Source organism: Xenopus laevis, chromosome 7L (assembly GCF_017654675.1).
Source record: "Xenopus laevis strain J_2021 chromosome 7L, Xenopus_laevis_v10.1, whole genome shotgun sequence".
Classification (NCBI taxonomy): domain Eukaryota; kingdom Metazoa; phylum Chordata; class Amphibia; order Anura; family Pipidae; genus Xenopus; species Xenopus laevis.
Genome location: NC_054383.1, coordinates 92,139,300 through 92,146,667, shown reverse-complemented (window position 1 = coordinate 92,146,667; position 7,368 = coordinate 92,139,300).

Here is a 7,368-nt window from a genome sequence, read left to right as displayed (position 1 = left end):
GTTGGGGAGCTGGGACCCTGTGAATGAGGCTAGTGAGTGGCAGGAATATAATTTTTATATACTCTCTAAAATAGTAAGACAGTGAGGGAAGAGAGAATGAGCAGCTTTGTGCTCCATTAAGGATTGTATCTTCCCAGGCTATAAGATTTGCCTACAGTGAAGGGACCACAGTGGATAAGGTGTCAGGCTTTAGGTTCTCCTCCCCGACCACTGCACTGGGTGAGATCTAGACCACATGTGTGGTATTTCTGCCCGGAGGGAAATATACTGCCCTGATTACAGACTCTGGGAATGCACCTGCATCTACCTCTGATATACTGTCTGAGTTGTGTGCCTATATATTCTGCAAATGCCTCTTTACTGATGTAAGTACCCTGTGGATCATTTGTCTCTGACAAATAAAGTTATTTTGTTCTGTTTGATTTGCCCATTTCTTTATTGATTAAAACTCAGTAGCATGTGGGAGTTGTAGTTGCACTATACTGTACCTTCAATACTTCCCTTTTGCAAAGGCCCTGCCTTAAGTGATAGAGTCCAGTGTAACCTATGCTGTAGTATACCAGCTGGTTGTTAACCTTATTGGCCTGGATAGTCCAAAAACGTGTTATAGTTATCTTCACCTTTTTATAATAACTGTTTGGTATGTTTTACAAACATAGATGTTTGCCAATAGCAGGCATCAGAGTGAACAAATATCCTCTCTAGAGTGCTACTTTTTCCAGTCTCTATGTGAAACATACCTTATGATTTTTCAAAACAAGATTTGATGGCTGGAAAAGTTTGCCATAAAAATGACATTACTACTCATTTTTTACTAGAGAAAATATCTAAATCTGCTCCATAATGTGTACCTGAGCCATCACAATATCTTTTTTGTACACATCTGTACTAGCATGGTCAGTTTATGAAGGAGGAGGCAAACAAGAGCATTCATACTTCAGTATTGTTTTTTTTAATTTAAAGAAAGCATTTGTCGAGGCTGAAGGTTGTTAAAAAAACAGTTTTAGTAATTTTACAAATGGGCTGCAAAACATTTGTACAGTAAATGTCTGTTCTCATATGAACATTTTTCTCCAGGGCTCAGATTGTTGTTACGCTGGAAAATACATTTCCCCAGTGCTTCCAAAACATCACCTCCTGAATTCCCCAAACCTTACATGTGGCGTCGCACTTTGTAGGTACAGGTAATGAAGGGAACGAATCGTTTGTCCATTAATCCTCTTCAATAACTGAGGCTCAAGTTTGTTCATGCATCTGCATTGAAAAGAAAACACCTTGAATTTGCCATAGACCGCTCCCATCGACTTCCACATGAACTCAGTTTTTTGATGCCGAACTTTAAAATTTGAGCTTTACACATTTTTTGCAATTAATATATATCCTATTCTAAATATTTGAGTTTTTGAAAGCATAATGCTTTTGAGGCTACACTCCTTATTCAAATTAAACAGCTATTATATCATAGAGCTTGCAATCTAATTTTTCCTTGGCCAAAGCCAACAGATGACATTGAAACAGAATACAGCTCCCCTATACCTGCCACAGCATTGGCAATATACATGAAAATGAGAAGCCAAAACTCCAGTTTCTGTTGTTGTTATTAATAAATGGCAGGTTATTGATTAAATAAGGGATTGAAATTAGCGATGCAGGATTCGGATTTGGCTTAATCCAAATCCTGCACAAATTGCATCCAAACCTTAAAAAAAGCAAAAAAAAGCACAAGCATCCAGGCACAGGGAGGATTTGGTTTAGGATTCAGCCAAATCTGCAGAACAAGTTTCCGGATCCAGCCAAACCATAATTAGCAGGGTTTGGTGTGTCCCTTATAATGATATCTTTAAATATAATTCTGCTGCAAGTTGAGCATATATGTTTTCTTCTTGCTAGAAAATGACACAAACAGATGTGCCATCAAAATCCCATTTCTGGGGTTGCGTACGGGAGCAGTGCTTGGGGTCACATGGGGAAATATGCTGTGTGAATAATGCACAATTGATTTTTGACCAGATTTAAGACTGTCAGTATATTGGTGTCCCATTGATAAAGGAAAGGCAAAACACTGGGAACCAGCACAGAAAAGTCAAGTTGACAGTCCATGAGTTATTCAAGTTTCTGTACGCATTATATTTTTCTTGACAGTCTTGTACCAATGAGATATATCCTATTATGCCGTGGAAAAAATCAGTGTAAAATCATGCAGATTCCCATCAGACAAACTGGTAAATGTATCTGGCCATGTCTGTATTGTGTATATATTTGTTGCTGTAATTATTTAGCACACACCAATATTATTAAAGGAGAAGGAAAGCTCCAAGACAGTTTATTGCCAACAGATTAGCCACAATAGTGCAAGATAGAAAGCGATATTTATTCTGCAGAATGCTTTACCATACATGAGTAAACAGCTCTAGACACTGTTTCTGTTTGTGTAGGATAGAAGCTGCCATATAAGCTTGGTGTGACATCACTACCTGCCTGAGTCTCTCCCTGCTCACTTACAGCTCTGAGCTCAGATTACAGCAGGGATAGGAGGAGGGATGGAGAGAGGAGCAAACTGAGCATGCTCAAGCCCTGCCCTGGAGGTTTATGCTGAAAACAGGAAGTCTGATACAGAAGCCCATGTGTACACAATAGAAGGAAAGAAATGCTGTGTTTCTTTTGACAGAGAACTCAGAGCAGCATTACTTTTAGGATTTACTGATGTATTTATATAGACCTTTCTGATAAAGCTTACTTAATTTTATCCTTTCCTTCTCCTTTAACACATATTTATAAAGCGCCAACATATTTTACAACATTGTACAATCAATGGGTGTATACATTGAACATACAAGATTACATTTTTTTTAAAAACATTTTTCTTGCCACGCTACCAACCGAAGGCGAGATTTATTGTCACACAAGTGTTTTTCTTACATGCCGGAGACATATTTTCCTGTGCAACAAGTTAAGGGTAAGAACATATGTGTAAGGTATGCTTATAACTCTTATACATTATATGGCCTGTAAAGGCCTCAGGACTATTTATCAGGTACCCTGGGGCATTATAATGGTTCCCCAGCACTTGACTGATTGTCTGCCATTAGCAGCTAGTTACAGAAATAAACATACTTCCATTTTGACAGTGATCTATCAGTACATCATAGCACAAGCTTTCATGTGTTTTTTAAAAACTCCTTCATGGCCCACTTTACTATTTAATCTTGAAGGCTGCCCTGGACCTAAAGGTTCTGTTCACCTTCCAAACACTCTTTGCAGTTCAGTTGTTTTCAGAGTGTTTACCAGAAATAAAGTATTTTTCAATTGCTTTCCATTTTTTTTTGGTTACTGTTTTTTAAAGTTGAATATCCCTGTCTCTGGTGTTTCAGTCTGGCAGCTCAGTGATCCAGGTGCTACATTAGTTGATACATTTCTCAGCAGCATCTGTGGAATATTAACAAATATTGTATCAATTCTAACAGCTGCCTTTAATGAAACTGGGGGATTCTGCTCAGCAGGGACAAAGATAAGAAATGTATCAACCAAATGTATCAATTTAGATAAGTTTACAGAATCGGTGACTCCCTCTCCAGAGCTGCTTTAGAAAGACATAAGAAGGTGAAAAATGAAACTTTAAGCTTCAATACTAAAAATAAGAAATTTTAAAAAAAGAAAGTAATAGAGAATAGTCTATTCCTGGTGAATTGTCTGAAAACAGTGAAAAATTTGTTGGAATGTGAGCAATCCCTTTTAAGGGGACCTGCCACCCGAAGAAATAATTCTAAATTCGTTTCTACTGTGTTTGTCAAGTAAAATAAACTTTACATACACTATATAAATAATTTAAAATGTATTTCCTTCAGTCTTGGAATTCTCAATCACAGTAAGCAGGCAGCAGCCATTTTGTGCACTGTTATTAAGGCAAGCGTTGCATCTTGTCAAAATCTTGTTCATGTGCCAAAATGCCTATGCCTATGGAACAGCCCTTTAATCCTCTTGTATATATATTTCACAGTTATATATTAAAGAAAAATAGAAGAGGCTCTCTGAAATGCTCGAGTGCCCACAGCAGCTATTCAGTTATCAGATATTTCTTTTTGTTTTTCTACATTGTAACTATTCTAGTCACTAAAGCCAATTGGTTGCTGCACTGGTGCAACTCAGAACCCATATTTGTTAGTGTGGGTCCAAAATGTGAAAAAAAGTACAACGTTGAAAAGCCTTTACTATTGAACAAACCTTGTAGTATTAACTTGTGTGCTGCCGCACATCACTAGTATGGAGTCAGATTCTTCTCATTCACAATGGCTCATTTCACATATACGTGGAAAGGTTCTCTGTAACCAAGTGGTGACTTACATGCCGTTTGTGGAACCTTTTGCACAGCATTTACTTTATTTCTAGGAATCAGTGTCTCTTTTTAAGACGCTATAATAAGCCTGACCATCTGCATGTTTTCTAATTTTTTTGTGCTGAATTGAAATACTAAAAAAAAAACAGTAATTGCGCTGAATTGAATTACCACTTTTAAAGTAGCTCTTAACCCTGTTAAGCTGGAAATACAGAAATCAGGATTTCTGCATTGACTTATAACCAGTCTGAAATTGAATAAAATTGGAGGACTGTCTAACCTAGCTGATAATTAGCAACATGGCCACTCCCATAGCTAAGATAAGGATACAAATAAAGAGATGCCGTTTTAAAATCAGGTCATGGCTCATGCAGGTTTAACAGGTTTACATTAATGATACATGTTTAATATAGCTAGTAAACACAGTATGGCCTAGTAATCACCGACAGTCACAGGGAGATGGTAAACCACATCCCCAAACTCAGGTAAGGAGTAGAGCGGGCCTAAAATGTTCATTTTGCTGAATAGGACAACTACAGGGCCTTGGTTGCTTTCTGCAGCAGCCTACATTGTGCTTCATTGTGCATTCAAACATGCTACAGACCTCATTTGAGGCTCATTGCATTAGGCTCTTTTCTCCTGTTTCACTCTGCATTGCTGTTATATATCGACTACCAGGACCAACTGCACAATTTCTGGACAACTTTGCTTGGCTTCCTTACTTTCTTTCATCCAACATCCCATCCATCATTTTAGGTGGCTTTAATATAACCGTTAACAACATTAACAACCCTTCTGTCTCTAAACTTCTATCACTAACCTCCTCCCTAGGCTTATCTTTGTGCTCAGACTCCCCCTCTCACTCCAATGGTAATGCTCTGGATCTCATATTTACCAGACTCTGTTCAACCACCAATTTTAGTAACTCACCATTTCCCCTTTCTGATCACAATATGCTCACATTTCAACTCTCACTAACTTCTTCACCCCCTGCTATTCCCCAAACACGTACTTACCGTGACTTGCAAGCTGTAGACGTGTCACATCTCTCTTCTTCCTTTGACTCTCTTCACTCTAATATCTCAGCCATCTCATGTCCTAATGTGGCTACATCTGTCTACTATAGTACTCTCACCACTGCCCTAAATGAGCTTGCTCCTACAAAAACTAAACGTGCTAGACCCAAACCACTTCAACCATGGCATACTGCTCATACAAAAGCACTCCAAAGACACTCACGTGCACTTGAGCATCGCTGGCGCAAATCCCGCTCAGAATCAGACTTTTGGAGCTACAGATCTGCTACACCAGCCTCTTCCAAGCCAAAAAAACATACTTTACTTCACTCATTAACTCCCTTTCTAAAAAACAGCAGAAGTTTTCTCCACCTTTAACACTCTCCTTTCCCCTTCTCCACCCCCTCCATGCACATCTGTCTCTGCTCAAGATATTGCTGAGCACTTCAAAGACAAAACTGACACTATCAGAAGGGACATTACACTACTCAACCCCCCCCATACTTCCATCACCCTCCCTCCAAACTCCCCAGTTTCTCCTGTGCTCCTTCACCCCTGTCACTGATGAGGAAGTCTCAAAGCTTTTGGCCTGTTCTCACCTTACCACCTGCCCGCTTGATCCAATTCCCTCAAAACTTCTCCGCAATACCAATCCTTGTCTAATCAAAGCCTTAACTCACCTATTTACTCTTTCGCTCTCAACTGGACTGTTTCCTTCTCTAAAACATGCTCTTGTCACCCCCATTCTGAAAAAACCCTCTCTTGATCCCTCCAACAGCCTGCCAGAAAGCAATTCTATCCTAAAATGCTGGCTATTTCTAAAAGCACATGACCAGGCAAAATGAGCTGAGATGGCTGCCTACACACCAATACTACATCTAAATAAATACACTTACTGGTTCAGGAATGAAATTTTATACTGTGGAGCGAATTATTTGCAGTGTAAACTGTGTAATTTAACATATCTTTTCTAGTCTGTAAGATAAAGATACCCTATTAATATCTCCTACCACAAACACACATAGCTTTTAAATGCGTCTCATATACTATTTTCACCAACATAAAACTGTGCAAATCATGGCTTTCCCCAGTATGAATGTGAATTGCATTGCTAATCTACAGTATGTATTGGCTTCCAGCTACTTGCAGACTGTCCATAGTGTTCCATTATGTGTTATTTTGGGATACCTCCCTTTCAAACAAAGCTAACCAAAAACTACAGCAATTTATACACCACTGAAAACACATCATCACACCATAAAAGCATGGGCAATTTTAATTGGAAGTAATTAAAAAAAAAAACAAAAAGCACAATGTTCTCTAGTATTTATATAAACTCTATTTTATTATATTTGTATTTCTCTTGATTCACTTTGCCAAGCTTCTATAAAAGGTCTGTGTGACTCTGCTCTATTGTCATAGCCCACTTAGAAGAAGAAATTATCAGGAGTATGATCAGACATCATGGGCAGCATAGCCTGATAGAATCACTTGGCAATGGAAAAGTACTGGAATGGCTGCAGCAGGAGCAGGCTCTAAATATTCTATACAAAGAGATACCACACCGATATTCTTCTGTATTAAGCACAGTTCATCAGGAGATGTTTAGTGTAGAGCAGCACTTTAAACAAATAATCATTGACCCATCACTTTATGTAATTATCATTGTATTCAAATAGCACCTTACTTAACAATCCCCGCTCTATAATTGCCTTTGGCAGGCTGTTGCTGCTATTTTAAACACCAAAATTATAATTAGCAAAATAATTATGAACAAACCTTAATCTCATTAAGCCTGTGGGAGGTAGCGAACATGTAACTAATCCACATGCTTTTGAATCAATAAAGTGGTATAATCCGAGTTTAATAGGATTAAAAATAACTTAAGAATTTAAATGTTTGCCAGAAATTCTACTTAAATACAAGGACTATCAAAAGCATATCCAGACTGATATTTTAGCTGCTGCAGAAACACTGTGTGCAGCATTCTCTCCCTGGTGTAGCTGTGCAACATGCAAT